Here is a 19,030-nt window from a genome sequence, read left to right on the forward strand (position 1 = left end):
ATATGTGCAGACAACTGAAAGGTGAGCCAGAGAGGCACAGATTTAGCACACGATGCCATTTGCCAGCCATGAGGTTTACAATCAATCCCATCCCTGGCACCCCTCAGGAAACTTGGCCAGTCAGTTGTGGTGCCGATTTAGACATCCTGCCTCTGTGATCTAAGGCGAGCAGATGTCTTGAGTCATGGCGAGTTCCTTGGACTTCTCAACTGACATCCATAAATTTAATTCTGAAATCCTTGAAATATCTCAGGGATGCCAGCTAGAGTTCCATTAACTTCAACAGAGAATAAATGTCAAGGGCAAAACTCTGTCTTTATTAAACCCTCAAGGTAACGTCTCTCCCAAATATGGAGGTGAAGATGTTGGATACCAAAGTGCCTGTTATTCATAAAGCTCATTTAGCCTTGGAGTTGATTGTCTAATGTCGACATGGACATCTGGAGTGCAGGAGGGCCCAGCTAAACAGGGAGCTCGAGGTGAGGCTCGTCCGATTTCCGTGGGCTGCACTGCTCAATGGCGGCCGCTGCCCGCTTCACATGATTTAAACCAGGAATTAGCAGCAGAAAAAAAAGAAAAAGAATAGAAATATAATCTTAATGACCACCAGCAGCAGCTCTTCACTGACAGCTCTAACCTCAGATTGCTTTGGGGAGGCCTTCCACTGAATGGATTTGGAAATAACAGCAGCCGTAATATTTAAAAAATTTGTTTTCTTAGGGCGGCACGGTGGTGCAGTGGTTAGCACTGCTGCCTCACAGTTAGGAGACCCGGGTTCGCCTCCCGGGTCCTCCCTGCATGGAGTTTGCATGTTCTCCCTGTGTCTGCGTGGGTTTCCTCCCACAGTCCAAAGACATGCAGGTTAGGTGCATTGGCCATCCTAAATTGTCCCTAGTGTGTGCTGGGTGTGTGTCCTGCAGTGGGCTAGATTTGTTCCTGCCTTGCACCCTGTGCTGGCTGGGATTGGCTCCAGCAGACCCCCATGACCCTGTAATCGGGATATGACGGGTTGGAAAATGGATGGATGGATGGTTTTCTTAAATGGAGGGCATGGTGATACAGTGGGTAGTCCTGCCTTTCAGATCCAGCATCTGGGATTCAAATCTTTACAGAGAAAGACCCTTTACTTGAATGAGCAACCCCCCCTAAAAGAAGTCATTCTGCTTTTTCTCACACATCCTCAAACAAATGAATTTTAGGTGAACTGCTGGACTCTGTGACGGACATGGTACCTTTTTCAGAGACATCTCCTGCCTTGTGACTGATGCTGCTGGCATAGGCCCCAACACCTGGCAACCCGGATTTGGATTAAATGGCACTTATAATGTTATGGGGTGGCACAGTGGTAGCTCTGCTGCCTTGCAGTAAGGAGACCACGGTTTGTGCCCCTGGTCCTCCCTGTGTGGAGTTGGCATGTTCTCCCTGTGCATCTATCTATCTATTGTGAAAAGAATCACAAAAAACAAGTTGAAGGGTTGGGGTAGCCACCTCATATACTTGAACAAAGCAGCGAGATTAACAGACAGATTAGTCTTAACAGACGGGGTCCACAACCGAACTGAAATACAGGGAACAACAGGTCGGCTTTATAGGGTGTTAGGAGGACTGGAAGTGGAAGTGCTGTCAGGGCTGGAACTGGGAGTGTGGCCAGGTGGGATTTCCTTCTAAGAGTCTGCAGAGGAGGAAAGAGAGAAGGCATTAGTAGGCAGCACCACCCCCTGGTCTGGCATACAATTACCCTTGTTTATGCCCATCAACTGCCTCCTATGCGCATGTGTGACACTATCTATCTATCTAATCTTGCCAACTACGCTAAAATCTATCTATCTGTCTAATCTTTCCAATTACGCTAAAATTTATCTATCTGTCTAATCTTTCCAATTACGCTAAAATTTATCTATCTATCTAATCTTGCCAACTACGCTAAAATCTATCTATCTAATCTTGCCAACTACGCTAAAATCTATCTATCTAATCTTGCCAACTACGCTAAAACCTATCTATCTATCTATCCATCTAATCTTGCCAACTATGCTAAAATCTATCTAATCTTGCCAATTACGCTAAAATCTATATATCTAATCTTGCCAACTACGCTAAAATCTATCTATCTGTCTAATCTTGCCAATTACGCTAAAATTTATCTATCTCTGGATATGAAGAACGTGAAGACAAAAAGCCAGTCCCAGATCTCGGTTCTCTAATCTTGCCGACTACGCTAAAACCTATCTATCTATCTAATCTTGCCCACTACGCTAAAATCTATCTATCTAATCTTGCCAACTACGCTAAAACCTATCTATCTATCTATCTATCTAATCTTGCCAACTACGCTAAAATCTATCTATCTATTATATAGTGCCTTACACATCTGTCTACTTCTCTGCGATGGCTGGAATTGTTTGAATAGAAACACTGCATCGTTCATTTGGGTCAGTATGGACCTGCTGTCATGTCCAGTATTTCTAAATCCAGCCCTTTTCGTTCTTCCTAACATCCCCTGAAGACATCCCTTCTATTAAAGTCCCTAAGGGAGGTCACACCCGAGTCATCCCTGGATGACACCACACTGTTGCCAGGTGACAATTGAAGGAAGCCTTTAGAGGACAGGGGAACCGAGATCTGGGACTGGCTTTTTGTCTTCACGTTCTTCATATCCAGAGACTCAGTGTGGTCAGCAGTATGAAGCTGCAGTCTGGCATACAATTACCCTTGTTTATGCCCATCAACTGCCTCCTATGCGCATGTGTGACACTATCTATCTATGTAATCTTGCCAACTACGCTAAAATCTATCTATCTGTCTAATCTTTCCAATTACGCTAAAATTTATCTATCTATCTAATCTTGCCAACTACGCTAAAATCTATCTATCTGTCTAATCTTTCCAATTACGCTAAAATTTATCTATCTGTCTAATCTTTCCAATTACGCTAAAATTTATCTATCTATCTAATCTTGCCAACTACGCTAAAATCTATCTATCTGTCTAATCTTGCCAATTACGCTAAAATTTATCTATCTCTGGATATGAAGAACGTGAAGACAAAAAGCCAGTCCCAGATCTCGGTTCTCTAATCTTGCCGACTACGCTAAAACCTATCTATCTATCTAATCTTGCCCACTACGCTAAAATCTATCTATCTAATCTTGCCAACTACGCTAAAATCTATCTATCTAATCTTGCCAACTACGCTAAAACCTATCTATCTATCTATCTATCTAATCTTGCCAACTACGCTAAAATCTATCTATCTATTATATAGTGCCTTACACATCTGTCTACTTCTCTGCGATGGCTGGAATTGTTTGAATAGAAACACTGCATCGTTCATTTGGGTCAGTATGGACCTGCTGTCATGTCCAGTATTTCTAAATCCAGCCCTTTTCGTTCTTCCTAACATCCCCTGAAGACATCCCTTCTATTAAAGTCCCTAAGGGAGGTCACACCCGAGTCATCCCTGGATGACACCACACTGTTGCCAGGTGACAATTGAAGGAAGCCTTTAGAGGACAGGGGAACCGAGATCTGGGACTGGCTTTTTGTCTTCACGTTCTTCATATCCAGAGACTCAGTGTGGTCAGCAGTATGAAGCTGCAGCTTTTTTAGTTTTTCTCAGCAAGTGTGTTTATTGTCTCACGATGAGCTGATGGCGGAAGACAATGATATTTTAATTGTTCTCCCATTTATAAGAATTAAGCACTTTCAAAGTATAAAAACATTCAAATTTGACATAATCAATCATGTGCTCCTCACACAGGACCACCTGGCGCTTGTGACAAGTTTAGATGGCCATTCAGACAAACTCAAGGAAGAGACTGGAATATCAAAGTAATGGAAAACTCAGACAAGAGCAGGCACAGCTGTAGCCGGATAACATGTCAGACTTTCAAGGACATAATGGCTTTGGCACTGACACTGAGAGGCGATCGGAGATCAGGGCCGTCCATTCATTCCAGCTAGCAATTGTGAGTATAACAGGTGTTCTCATAAGAGCAGCTAAAGTAGACATTGAGGGGCACAAAAAGAGAGAACAGGAGCTGCAATATGAACCTGCACTTGACGGAGGAGAGTGGTCACCATCTTATGAAAGTATTCTCTTTGTTTTGAGGGGAAAGAAATTAAGAACATCCTCTTACTAGAACAGAAAGCAATGTTTGAATTAAAAGGAAGTCAAAACCTCCAACACAACGGAAAGTCACCATTGCAGGGCTTGGAATGTCAGGTGGGGACCCTGACTTGGCTAAAGATGTCCGTGTGGACCAAGGACTGTGTTAACAGAGCACAGGTTGAGGCTTTGTCTGAGGAATAAGAAGGCGCAAATTAACATTTAGCCACGAAATGCAGCGAGGTGGTGCAGTGCTTAGAGAAGACAGTGAATGTGTTGAGTTGGCATCTTCTCATTCCGCCATTTTATCTTGCCACATCCCAAAGACATGCGGCTTCTGTTGACTGCCAGCTCAAAACTTACCCCAAATTAATAATGGGTGGTGTGTGTGTGTGTATATAAGCAATAGGACACCGGGGTCCCGTACACGGATGGCTTCTGCCTTCTGGGATAGGGTCTGACTTTAATAAGCAGCATAGAAAATGGATGAACATACAAGGAGTCTTCAGAACATAAAATGATGGCAATCACAAAAATGGATTTTCACTTCATGTCCTAATATCTGCCTCTCATGGTGAGCAGTGTTAAAACTGAGTTATACAATGAGGTATAAGAGATGGAAGGATGGGCCCGTGTGGGTACTGCATGAAATCTGGACACTGATACGGGGTGAATTTGAACCCGGGTCCTTGAAACTGTGGAGAAGGTTCACCTCATCCCTTTACATATCATGGCTTCTTCTGCCTCGTGACCTTAATGCTTTCCAACTGCTTGTTTTTTTAGTGTTAACATCGGGCTCATTATGTATTCAAGCTTCGTCATTGTCTGCACCCTTTCTTGTGTTGTGCGCTGAATTTTAAATGGAGAAATTTGCCATTATTGCCCATCGATAACCCATAATGACAAAGTGAATATACAGTATATGTTTTCAGAAAGGTCTGGAAGTGTATTCTAAAACTCTTAATTCAGTAAGTACTTTGTCGAAGCAGCAATTGCAGCTTTGAGTCTTCTTGGCTTAGTCTCTACAAGCTTGGCACTCCTGGATTTGGGCAGTTCATCCCACACTTTCAGGCAGATCCTCTCAAGCTCCATTAGATATGACAGGAAGCATCGGTCAACTGTCACCTTCAGGTCTCCCCACTCTTGATCTGTAGGGTTTGGGTGGGCCACACAGACACTTGTCCCAATGCCACCGTATGCTTTGGGACATTAGGTGGTATTAGGCAGGTGAGGAGCAGTGCCTGGTCTTTCCAGACACAGTCCTTCAAGTTCTGCCCATTTGTCTCATCAAACCACGGAATCTTTGTCCTCGGGCTCTTGGAGTCCTTTGAATGCCGCTTGGCAAACCCCTCTTTGAATGGAGTGGCACTGCTTACCTTGCCAGAGCCCTGAAGGCGAGCCCTAAGTGCTGGAATGCAGTGTTGAGTTCCACCTACAAATGCACCGGACCCCAACACCTTCTGAGAGGAGCTTATAGATTCGTGTGGTCCTGTGGGTTTCCTCCATGAATTGCAGCTCCCCCTTGAAGACCAAAGCTCAGATTGTGCTCTGTGACAGATTGGCACCCATCATGGTGTTGCTGCCTTCCCTTTCCTTCTAGAATACCCCTCCACTTCTCACAATCATAAACGTCCTTGGAAGATGGATGGATGGATTCTGCTCCTGGTCAGTTGGCCAGCAAAGAGTCAAGTGTTGGTGTAAAGTTCCAGATCACGCGCTTATTGAGTGAACTAAATGGCACCCCTTGGTGTCCATAAAATGGTGAATCCAAGAACGGCGCCCCCTAGGTTTCATAAACTGAGCCTCACCGGATGATGGCATCCTAGACAGCCACCGAATGTCTGGCTCTGCTCTGTCTTGTGCCCACATGTATAATCTTCTCTTGTCTCTGGCTTGGATCCTACAGTTGAAATGAATTGTTGAAATGAATTCCTCGCTTTCCTCATCATTAATAACAAATAAATTAAATAACTATGTATCGTGGCTATTTATAATTTTGCAAAACATAATACATGATGCCTGCAGCTAAAGTATCAAATATTATCGCATTGATAATGGCTTTATATCATGCATGCATTTCACACTGGCCATATCATTTAATGTCTCTCTATTATAAAAAAAAAATCCTGGAGAGAAACAGTAGGGCGACGAGACGTGATCTTCATGTTAAGATCACGTGAAGACACTTAAAACACCCGCGAGACTAAAGAGACTGGCCACGGAGCGTCTCGCGATGACGTAGGACATGGGATTCTTGCAAGACACGCCCTACTTACAAATAAATAAGAGCCCGGGCAGCAACACACACTCACGTGTAAAGGCGTTGAGCACACGCAGATCCAGGGCTCTCAGCGCATATAAAGTGTATAAGGACAATACGTTATAAATGAAACGTAGATGACTAAGGGAAGAGAAAAGAGACTCAAAAGCGTTGGAGAGACAAAAAAAGAATAATTTAGGTGCAAATTCAGAAAATACGGAAAGTAATTATAAGGCCGGAACAAGTGGCATTGAAATAAAAGCAGGTCCAATCAGGACATTGGCGCTATACACGTACAGAGCAGGTTAGAGATTATGAAAGCAGTAGAACTAGAAAGGCTCAAAAAAAATGTTGGTGTGATACACATGTTGAGAAAGTTAAAGAATATGAAAGTAGGAAAAATAGTAAGTATAAAAAAAAAGAAAGTAAAGATCGCAGGAGCGCAAACAAATGGAAATTATTACTCGAAAAAGAGAAAATAATCACCATGGACCAGTCGTCATTGAAAGAAAAGCAGGATAAAGCGAGGTCAGAAATAAAACACAAAAGAGTAGAAAACAAAGTAAAACGTCATAAAAAGGTAAAAAAACAAGGGGGCCAAACACATGCAGAGCAGGTTAGAGAAAATGAAAACAGTGGAATTCAAAAGACTTGCAGAAACACAAGCAGAGCGAGACACAGAATATGAAAGCAGAAAAAAACGACAGGGTCAAAACAAAGAAAGTAAAGATCGCATTAGCGCAAAGAAAGAGAAATGATTACTCGGAGAAATACCGAAAAGGCGAATAGAGATCGAATATATGGACACAGGTGATATGTCAGAAGGATGTAAATATTGTAAGGCTTTGAAGTTTAAGTCAAGAGAATTTCAAAAACGGAGGTTTGGTTACTTTGCAAAAAAAATTATGAACTGCTGATGATGAAGATCGTTTTGGCTGTGCTGAAATTCCAAACAGAGAAACCTGTCCTGAATTAGGGTACAAAGTCATTAAACACACGTCTCTCACGGAGCTCATTTAAAAGATTCAGCACGTTGGGACTCCAAAGATTCCAAATATTGTTTTTACCGAAGTTCTGAAATAAAAGTGAAACTAATGAAATAGCAACAATTCAAATAAAAAAAAATCTTAAAAGTGTGTATCCGGAAAAACAAAAACGGGGGTTGGCGAGTGAAGCCCCCTAATAATATTTTTTAAATGCCTGCTGTTGTATATGATTGTTCAATGATGCTTTTGTCGATTACTTTATGTTCAGGTATTGATTGCTATGGTCTGCGTCTTTTGGGACTTATGACATCATGTGGGAAGGGTGTGGTTAAAAAAGCAGGCTGTATGGAGAATTGGTTAAACAGGGTTCAAAATAAACAGCATTCGGAACGTTATTCTGAGTGTGTCGCTACTTCAACCTAAAGAACATTACAGCCGCAAACCTCCGTCCTCTCGTAACACCACAGCACCACAACAACGCTCCACATTCCTGCAGCTGGACGGGCACGATCTGGCTGCTCGTTGGTGCCCAACTGACACACACGGCCAGCGTTTTCATCTCCCCGGGCATTCACGGCAGGTAGCATTTCGGTTGCTTAATATTTGCATCGTAAATTCCGTAAACATTTTTTCCCTTTTTTTTTTTTTTAAAAAATTGGCTTCACACAGCCTCAATTCTAAAGCCTAAATCTACCTGCGGAAGCCGAGTAGTGGCGCTCAGGTGCAGCTTCACCTGTCGGCCGCTTCGTTATTTCGTGGGCTGACGTTTACCGTATTTTCGGGTGAAGCAGCGCACGGCGTGTTAATAATACTAGAAATTCAGTGCGTTTTAGGCAATATAACAGACTTTAACGCCAATCCCATTTCATTTGCTATTTGCAGGCCACCTGGTGATACCAGCTGTAAAGTTCACGTGTGACAGCTTTTCTCGTCGGTTCTAAATGAAGACGATGTTTTTGTACATCATCACCTCATCCTCCTCTAGCGCCGTTTTTTTTCATCTGATCCTTACTGTCTCAGCACTTATTTGTTTTTGTCATCTTCGACTTCGGGCGTCCATTGTAAACTGGTTTACGGCCGTGAGCGGGTTAAGAAAATAGACGGTGAGATGGAATGTTTCAGTGTCACGTACGGGTTGGGTGGCAGGGTGGGTTTGGGAGGTCGGTTGTACCATTTGAGAAGGGAGACGACTCATTTTCCCGGATACCCGCACGTGAAGCGGTGTTATTCCATTTGGGGAGGGTCAATTCTTTTAATGGATTTACTTAAATGCGTGCGGGTTTTCAAGGGTGTGCACGCCAGCTCGACCGGGAAATCCCACGGTGTTCCCGCTGACCGCTCCGTCCACGGATAAAGTTAACCAGATTGTATTCGAATGAGTGCACTGGTGCCCTCCTAATTGCAGTATAAGGACAAAGATTGCAATACTTTTAACCTGTTCCGTTTTCTCGTCGACGGTCTTTCCTTTTTTAGGGCAGCAGGGCGGCGCAGCGTTTAGCACTACGTCCAGAATTCGAGTCCTTCATTGTGCCTATTATTGTCGAATCACTCGTCCTCTTTATGTATGTATGGGCTTGCCTCCCATGTCTCTCTTTTTCACTCCAACACACACACACACACACACATTCTCTCTCTGTCGCACACTTTCTCTTTATCTCTCTCTCTCACTCACACACACACACACACACCTTATCTCCCTGCCTCCCCATCACTGCCTGATTCCATGCAGGGTGTCGTTCCGTCCAGGGTGGGCTCCTGCCTTTCCCCAGATGTTTCGACTCCCCGTATTAGAATATCGAGACAGAAAACGGGTGCTTGTTCTTATTACAGTAAACTGTAACCTCGTTGATTCAGCGCTTATTCGCTTGAGTGCAAAGGAGCAGAGTGGCTTTTCAGACAACCCTTACCAGTCAGCACTCTGATAACAACAACAACAACAACATTTATTTGCATAGCACATTTACATACAAACAGTAGCTCAAAGTGCTTTACATAATAAAGAATAGAAAAATAAAAGACGCAATAAGAAAACAAAATAAATCAACATTAACATCGAATAAGAGTAAGGTTCAATGGCCAGGGGGGACAGAAAAAACAAACACAGAGGATCACAGAGGAACCACACAAACCCCAATGATCAGATAGTGCAGTGTATATATACATGTACATACATACATGCATATAAATGCACATATTTATATATATGGTATGGTGGCGCAGTGTTTGGCGCTGCTGCCTCGGAGTAAGGCGATCAGGGTTAACGTCCCGGGTCCACTTTGCATGTTCTCCTCGTGTCTGCGAGGGATTCCTCCGATAAAGACATTCAGTTTAGGTGGATTGTCGATACTAAATTGACCCGTGTGTGTTTGGGGTTTCTGTGTGTGTTCGCCCATAGATGGACTGGCGCCCTCTCTCGGGTTTGTTCCTGCCACGCGCCCTATGCTAGGTCGGACAGGCTCCACCACCCCCCGTGACTCTGTCCAGATCTAAGCGCGTTACCGAATGACTGACTTGCACTTGCCCTGCATTTATGTCAGCGCAGCACGCCGGTCCTGTTATTTCGCGCCGCTGCCATAAGGTCTATGGATAGTATGACAATAAAGCCACTTGACTTAACAAGAGGTGCAGACAGGCAGACATACAAAAGAAGAACGGTAAAGGAGAAACAAGCAACATTGAAATGATACGTGCATCACCCGCTTATCGCCGTTTGTCGGTGTGTCCGTTTCCGTTTTGCTCCGGTCCTGCTCATCTTATCTTTCAGGACGAGTCAAGGCAGAATGAGACGACAACAAGGCGCTGACCGGAGGCGCCCAACTACATCCAGTGACGCGTTTAACTCCGTGGCGCTCCCACAACCCCAAACCATTTTAAATTATGGAAGTGCTCCGCTTTAAATCGGATTTGTACTTTATGTCAAGTAAAGATATTTTTCGCCCAAGCCTTTCTTTTAACTTTAAATATCGAGTTTAAAACGCACTGGCACTCAAGAGTTTGCTTACCCCGATCACCGCGTTAGAGGGACTGACCCGTTAATCGTTAAAGCTTTATATAAAATACGCGTTCAGTGTAACATTCTGATAGGTAAGCACTTCCACAAGATATATTTAGCTGTAGCTTTCGGAGCCGTTTATTTCAGACAATATCATCGTTTTCGAATTTATCATGTCATGCACTGGAGGGCGCAAGAGAGGATGCTGAGCAGCAATAAATATATTTAACAAGAAATTGTCACAAATCCAGAATTGGAGCGGTGGGATCAAATATTCCACGTGGTTGCCTTTAATGCCAAAGCGATACACACAGCTTTGCTGAAACGAGCAGATCGGCGCGCTCATTTCTTCCAAATAAGAGTCGTCTGCAATTGAAATACGAGCCAGCAAAGCCGAAGTATAGCAAAAGGACGGCTGGACCTAAAGTGTTAAAATGTCGGACTGACGCAGGAAGCAAAATTAAACAGAAAGAAAATATATACATTTTTGGAAAGGATTATAAATAAAAAAGTGGATCAGTGCCCACCTTCTCAACTCCGAATCGTTTTTTCACTCTGAGGAGCTCAATGCACCTGACAGCAGGGAGCAACTAGGAGGGATGCGGACGGTGCGTTGCATGGGGTCGTTCAATTAAACTGACCGTGGCTGCCCAACCCGGTCTCGGCGGACGAAATACTGTGCTGTGCCATCAAGAAGGCAAAAAAAAAAAAAATATTAAAGTACATCGCTCTTTTATCGAAGCCATACGTACCCCAATGACTAAGGGGCATCGCTGCAGAGTCTTTTACTGTGCCCCTGCCTGTCAATTATAGGCAGTTAGCTGGCATAAGCGACCGTTTCAAGTCCGTGCTTAATCGACTGAGGGTCCCAAAATAAGTATACGGTACGAAAAGTGTAGAAACGACCGTGTATACAACGATTTACTAAACCTCGAGGCTATAAAGCGCTTTGTTTGCAATGGAAAGGCGCTATATAAAGTAATGCATAATCCCCCTGAAACGCACATGTGCCAATTAATTATTCAATAGAAGTTAATAATGTGAAAAGAGAAAACGTTTTATTAATCAGTATCGCATATAATTAGAGGCTGATTTCAAAAGCTGTGCCTCTGCATGGGTTAAGATATTCGTGTTTGGATTTTCTGTCCCAAGCAGAGTTGCTTTCCAAGCAGCGTCAACTTAACTTGTTATTTAGGGATGTTAAGTGTGTAACATGTCGATTATAGCCGTCTTTCCGAACCTTTCTTGTGCCGCGATCCTATTTTTTAATTTACCACGGTAATGTCTTCATTACCCACCAAGAGGAGGTGGGGTCCCCTTAGTGTATCGAGCGCCATTATTAGAATGGAGGCGGGGGTCTCCCTTGATTGTCAGAGAGGGAACAGGGGGTCAGTACGGCACCCCACACCGTGTCCCAGTATACCATTATGAACACTAGCAACTCGTGACACACCGGTGACAGCCCACAACGCACTGGGACCCAGCTGAGAAACACCGGTGTAAAGTCCTCCGCAGTTATAAGATCCCTTAATGAAATAAGCGGCTTTGAAGATCGCATTTGTCTGGTGTTAGGCTTTAGAGCTGTCATATGAACAGTGCAAACGTGCAGCATTGTAACACTGCGACCCCACCAGTCCCTGTTCCCCAGTTCTACAAAAACTGAGGTTTTAATTATTGCCCCGTTAAATCTGCACGGAGAGATCAGCAGATCATCGGCTGTTTTACCCAACGTTAAATGTCGCGTCCAAATCTGGCGTTCTGCCTTTAGACCTTGATGCTCATGTTAGGTCCTGAACTCGCTCTTGTTTTTATCATCTGAGGATTATATGAAAGCTAAGAAAACAGAGACTCAAACCGAAAAACGAATGCATGCTTTAATTTTTTCACGTCTTCCTTATTGTAATTCTTCATTTACATGTTTAAAGGAGACGTCGCTTCTGCGCGCTCAGTCTGTTCAGGACGCCGCTGGTGGATTGTTAGCCCGCTCCCGTAAGTGGGCTTACGTTACTCCGGTTTTATCTTCGCTTTATTGGTTTCCGGTGGAATTTAGAATCCGATTTACAATTTTAGTACTTGCCTATAGAGCTCTGCACGGTCAAACACCGCAATATATTTCAGATTTTTTCACAAGACGCCCACTTACTGTAGGTCCTCTAACCTGAACCTTCTTCTTATTCCACGTACTCGGCTGAAGACTCACCGGGATCGGACTTGTGCTTTCGGGGCCGCTGATACAGTTAATAAAGAAAAAACAACCGAAGAGGCGCCTTTAGGCTAGCATATGGGTAGCTGTGTTGACTCTGCTGTTTTATTTTCATAGTTGAATTTTATTTTTTATCGTTTTTAACTGTGTGCGTTAATTATTTTCTATGGTGCGCAGCGCTTTGTGACTCTATCTGTAAAAGATGCATTGTAAGTAAATAATAAATAAATAAATACACCGTATCGTATTCTTTCATGGAGAATCTGGTCGCCTTTATAAATCTGAGTTTAGAAATGCAGAGATCTTTTGGGATGGAGGGAATTTCAATCTACAGACTTATAAATGGAACCACAGAAATCCGTTCTCGCCTTCCGTTCCAGTCATTTTATTTCAGCTGTTGCTCCAGTTGCACAGCTCTCAAGTCCTGAGCCTTGAGTAGACCGAGCCCTAGGGCGGCATGGGGTGGCCATGTCATGCGGGTCGAGCTGCCATCATCGGGGAGAGCGCGAGCGCCGTTAACGAGCATTCCGGGCTACGCTTCATTATAGAATCGGACCGCGTCAGTGCTGCTAAAAAGGGCAGACCCTATAATGTCTGAAATTTATGATGGCCAGTTAAAGGCAGCTCTCATCTTACTGAAAGTAATAAAATGGAGAAAGTTGCTGCTTGGGAAGTCAGCATGTGCTGCTTATTAGGTCACGTAAGCTCCAGCTGTCACTTTATGAATGGCCTGTGAACCAAACCTTTGCCATTCGTAACCCACAAGTGACAAAAGTCGTGTCTCATACATTCTTTTCTTTTCAGCGTAGAACACCTTACATTATTATTATTACTAATAATTTATTGCAAATTCGTATCGACTCTTCTCTGATTCCGTGGGAGGAGGTTTGGAGCATGCGCTGATAGCGCCTTGCTGTACCCACCACACAACCATCCAAGCCGTGGAATTAAATAAAAAGGTGGGGGCAGTCATTAAAACGCAGAAACATTTAAGAAGGGCCATTTAGGAGTTAAATATCCGTTAGTTGAATCGGGTTCACGTTTATTGTCACGTGAGCGGTGAAATTCTGAGTTAGATAGCGAAATGACGTGCAATTCCTGCCAAAATTAAGACTCGCAATGCGGACGAGAACATTCGGCACGAGGACGTAAAAGTCCTCATTCGTTTACAATGTTGCCAGGGAAACCGACTCCCAAATTACACCTTGCACAATATGGCGGCGCGGGAAGTGTGCGTGAGTGTTTATCCCATAGTGCAATGCGCGGCCACTCTGGTGACAAGTACCCTTACAAGACGAGAAGCGCTGCTTAGTATTCGAAGATCAGGGTGCATCCGAGATGGGCATTTAATGTATTTGGCAGCAATGGATACGATACGTGCGGGACACCATGTAATAATGAGGCGTTGCAGCGTACGGCTGCCTGGTAGTCTTCAGCCCTTGGCGCCTTGGCATTTCATGAACACTATTCACACACTAACGCCATCAGCTGCTGACTTCCCAGCACACCCTCTGTCGTGACAAGTCCATTGCTGCTGATGTCTGAGCCGCAGAATTAGGCCTTCATAACAAGGAATTCACGTGTTTAGAGATACCGCAAAATTAAATTCAGATTATATATCATAAAACACAGTTCACCTTTTAGGATACCTGAAACACAATGCCTGATGTCTCAAAATATGTGTCTTTACATTTCCAAATATCTTTAAATAACTACCCGTGCATTCTGACAAATCTCAGGTTGATCTTGCATGTATTTTAAGATGGAGTTACCTTGAAATCACTTCCTGTAAAACCTCCTGTTGTTTCAGTGGGACCTGTTGACTGTTTCAAGACGTCTCAGAATGAGCATTGAAATATCTTGAAATGGCCTCATCTGGACGGGGGATCAATCAGCTAACAGAATGGAGACACCATGATTGGTGGACTGGTGTAAGTGCAACGATTTGTCTCTGAAGAACAAAGAGATGATTGTTGATTTCAGGAAGGCCCATGCTGTCCACATGTACTGCGCATCGAGGGGTCAGTGGTGGAATTGTTCAAGAGCCTCCATCACCAAGAAGGCACAGCAGCATCTCCACTACGCCCATCCTTACCACATTAAGACCAGTTGTATCTCCAGCTGGTTTGGGAACTGCAGTGTCTCTGACTGTTGGGTCCTAACAGGAATAGAGCACACTGCAGAAAAGATGATTGGGACCTTGCTGCCTTCCATTAAAGACATCTTCATAAAGCATGGCATCCATAAAGCCAACAGCATGGTGGAGGTCCGCTCCCACTCTTCCCAGGGTATCTTTGTCCCAGTTTCATCTGGCAAATGTTTCTATAGCATTCAAACCAGTTCTGCCAGGTTCGACAATTTCTACTTCTTAGATGTCCATACTGCCAGGGTCACCTTAACACATGGGTGCAACGGGCATTGACTGGGGGCGCCAGGGGCACAGGGGCCCCCAATGTTTCTGATGCCTGTGTGTCTTTCTGTTTTGCAATCAAAACAGGGCCCCCAGAGCACTTCTTTTCCCGGGGGCAATGATGCTGTTAAGATGGCCCTGAGGACCCTGCAGTCTCTGCTGCCTCCCTGCCCTCAGTTTATTTATGCAGTACATTTAGATAGATAGGCGGCATGGTGGTGCAGTGGGTAGCGCTGCTGCCTCGCAGTTAGGAGACCCAGGTTCGCTTCCCGGGGTCCTCTCTGAGTGGAGTTTGCATGTTCTCCCCGTGTCTGCGTGGGTTTCCTCCCACAGTCCAAAGACATGCTGGTTAGGTGGACTGGCGATTCTGAATTGGCCCTAGTGTGTGCTTGGTGTGTTTGTGTGTGTCCTGCAGTGGGTTGGCACCCTGCCCAGGATTGGTTCCTGCCTTGTGCCCTGTGTTGGCTGGGATTGGCTCCAGCAGACCCCCGTGACCCTGTGTTCAGATTCAGCGGGTTGGAAAATGGATGGATGGATTTAGATAGATAGATAAATGGAGTGAAAGGCACTATATAATAGATAGATAGATTAAATGTGGTATAGTAGACAGGATTAGATAGATAGATACTTTATTCATAATGCCAAGGGGAAATTCACATTTGTTACATTTGCTACTACTGTTGCTTTTATTATTAGTTTTTGTTATTTATTTGTTTACGTATCTATTTATAGTATAGTATAGCATAGCATGTTACTCATCTTGCACTTGTTCTGTTTTTTATGTAGATGTTGCATTGTGGTCCTGGAGGACGTTACAGTATTTCAAATTGCTGTATGCTGCAATATAGTGTATGAATGGTGTGACAATAAAGCCACTCAACTTGACCTGATTTGACTTGAACAGGAAGTCTCATTGACAACATTCATGTTAGAGGAAGTCACTGGGAGACATCGTGAATTTCATTTCAGGTTCCTCAAAATGCCTATGGACATACACTGGTCAGAAAAATGAATGGAACACCAAATCATGCCAGCCTAAGAGCAAGTCAGTGAAGCGTCTGGGATATCAAACTGTCCAGTTAGGAAGCTGAAGTGGTTGATTGGGAATCAACTTCACCTGCTTTGGTGCAAATGAAAGTGACAACGGCTGCACAGAGCCTTCAATTTTTTCATATATCTATCTATCTATCTATCTATCTATCTGTCTGTCTTCTATCTATCTATCTATCTGTCTGTCTGTCTGTCTGTCTAATCCTGTTTACTATACCAAATTTTATCTATCTATCTATCTATCTATCTATCTATCTATCTATCTATCTATCTATCTATCTATCTATCTATCTATCTATCTATCTATCTATCTATCTATCTGTCTGTCTAATCCTGTTTACTATACCAAATTTTATCTATCTATCTATCTATCTATCTATCTATCTATCTATCTATCTATCTATACCAAAATCTTTCTTTCTTTCGCGTCCACGCTGGTCTCAGTCTAGGGGGAGTCTGTGCATTACCACCAGTGTATGTGTAGATTATACTCTATAACGTATGTGAATTCATCCACCATCTAAAAGATTACCTGGCGGCCACTGTGAGTGAGCAGGTGTGTCTCATGTCGTATTTGCCGAGGTCTCCATATTTCTACCATGTGAGTCTTGAGACTTTCTCAGGGTTAAAATGTCAGATTCTGATTTCATATCGCTATTTTCCAAAGTGAATGGCACTGTTTAGGAGTGGAGGGCATGCGGGTATCACCATGTTTGCAGAACATGAACGTGGGCAGGTGAAGTATCTCGCTTGTGCTGGGAGTCTATTGAAGGCGCTACGCCAGTAACCTCATGGTACCTTAGTAGTAACCAGTTTTGTTTAAGCGTTCCAGGGGGCTCCACTCAGAATCCCACCGTATTGTATGTCTGACACGTGTTCCATGTAGCAAAGATAACTTGAAGGCTTGTTTTGATTTTGTCAGGCTTTACTAGGCTGCTCTTTTCAAAATGATACTAAAGTTGTAAAGTTCATCTAACAGAGCGGCATAAAACGATTAAATGAATGGCAGACCAACTGAAAGGATTCAGAATGAGTGGGGTGGGCTCAGATTCCCGAATCATTCTTGATGGAGCAAAGTCACTTGGCATCAAAAGCAAAAAGGCTGAGAATCGCTCCTGCGCCCGATGTCACGACTTCTCGATGACACGATTTCATCAGTCAAAATCTTTCATCTTTTTACTAAGACGGGCTGATGCAGGATCAGCGCAGGGTACGAAGGTGGTGAGGAGCAGGACGGGCACATCTTAAATAGCAACAGTCAAAGTCACGTAATACAAAGCAGCTGGAGAGGGCAGGAGTTTCCACAGATGTTTATATGATGTGTATATGTTCTTTGCCTTTGTTTCGTTTAGTTTTTGTACATTTTGCTTACCGTGATGGAGTAACGACTGCTGCTCACATTTGGTTTCACTCTGCCTGGTGTCCAGACGTATTAGCGTGCCTCTCTCTCTTTGTGTTTCTTTACTTATTTGGCCATTCTAGCAGCACCACATTTAGGATGAGCTCCTGCCTTGCACATGATGCTGCTGGCACAGGCTCCATGCCTCGCGTTTTCAGATCCTCGTGTTGCTTTTCTCTGGTAATTAATCCAAGTAAGAGGGACTGATGAGGTGCTATGCAGTTTTTGTGACTTTACAAGGATGAGATCGAAGCAGTCACTCTCCCAATTATTAATCATAACCTTTCTGATAATGCAGTCTGGACGTATCTCTGCTAGAATGGAGAGCCTTCCCAACACGCAGCGCAGTAACATGTGAAACGAATTCCAGAGGATCCGTTTCAAAAAGTCCGTATGCTCACTCATTTCGTGATTAGTAATTTATTTCGAAGGAAATAAAATATGAAATGCCGAACGGAGAGCAGGTAGCCTTTATCTCAAAACTGGCGCTTAACGGTAAACGGATTTTAGTGCTTAATATACACGGAACAGTACGGTATTTAAAGCCCGCCATCCCTAAGCGCATCACTTACTGAGTAAACCTTTGAAATGCTCATTAAACAAATATGAAAAAGAACGCAACAAATGAGCAAAACATCTAACTAAAGATGTTAAGAGTAACAGAATTTGAACGCCCGGCAACAATGGCTTTTAATTTCACCGATACGCCTTCCTGTTGAGATTGTTGTCAACCAGAAGAGAATTCGAGTAACTTAAGCCGTCCGTTCATCCGATTTTTAAACTTGCTTTATCCGAATGAAATTTCAGTGCATAAAATGATTATTGCCTGTGCCTGGACTGATAGATAAAATCAATAAAAAATCAATAGAGTAAGGACACGTTAAAGCTACTTAAAGTGCGCTAAATCTTTTATATACGCGGTTATAATGCACTCAGAATAAGCACCTTTGAGCAAAACAATGAGACGAAATTCGTTAATGGTAATACTTTCAGTATAATGTTGTTAATCAGATCGTCTCACATTCATTGTCCACAGCTCCATTTACAATTCATATTTACACACAAAGACTGATTTATCGCTGTTTTATTTAAACTAAAAAGAGTAGGATTTCCTTGCGGATAAACTCACCGCGGTTTACTGGATTCCACGATTCATTATTATAAAAAACGCCGTGTTTTATATCTTTTTGTTAAAAAGGTTATTCAGCATCGCTTGAATTCACTGTGACAAGCCTCCCAGCTGGCGTTAAGGACCAGTTCGGCCAAACGAGACTTTCCCCCCGGAGTGATGCTGAGCGCCGAGACCAGTTAACCGTTGTCGTTGCCGTTTTTGTCAGGTCTGGACATTAAAAAGTACATCGCAGCCCGAGTGACGCGCAAATTGAAAACCTCCTGCAACTGCAAACGATACCGGCTAAAACGCAGCCAAGGTGACGTAGGGTTACTAACGGGATAATTGATAGCTTTATGGAGCCCAGGAATAAAATTCCGTGCCCAAGTATAGACGGTGGATTTGCTGGGCTTGCAGAACTTTCTTAATAAAAGGCGAGGCGAGCAGCCATTGCCGATAGCCTGACCACTAGCGGTAAGTCGTGCGATCTGTCGGGGTCTGTGCGCGCGGA

The 19,030-nt window shown here is 43.6% G+C and overlaps 1 long non-coding RNA gene across 2 annotated transcripts; it reads right to left on the reverse strand.

Moving 5' to 3' along the window:
- Positions 1 to 1,480: 1,480 nt before the first annotated feature.
- LOC120517974 lies at positions 1,481 to 18,987 on the reverse strand. Of its 2 annotated transcripts, none has more exons than XR_005631156.1 (3): positions 18,538 to 18,987; positions 5,917 to 6,008; positions 1,481 to 1,672 (listed from the first exon to the last, which is right to left on the reverse strand). It is a non-coding gene; the product is annotated as an uncharacterized LOC120517974 (long non-coding RNA). The 2 variants fall into 2 exon arrangements; XR_005631155.1 differs by lacking the exon at positions 18,538 to 18,987 and adding an exon at positions 10,051 to 10,360.
- Between the last annotated feature and the right edge of the window lie 43 nt (positions 18,988 to 19,030).

This window comes from Polypterus senegalus, chromosome 17 (assembly GCF_016835505.1).
Source record: "Polypterus senegalus isolate Bchr_013 chromosome 17, ASM1683550v1, whole genome shotgun sequence".
NCBI classification, from domain to species: Eukaryota; Metazoa; Chordata; class Cladistia; order Polypteriformes; family Polypteridae; genus Polypterus; species Polypterus senegalus.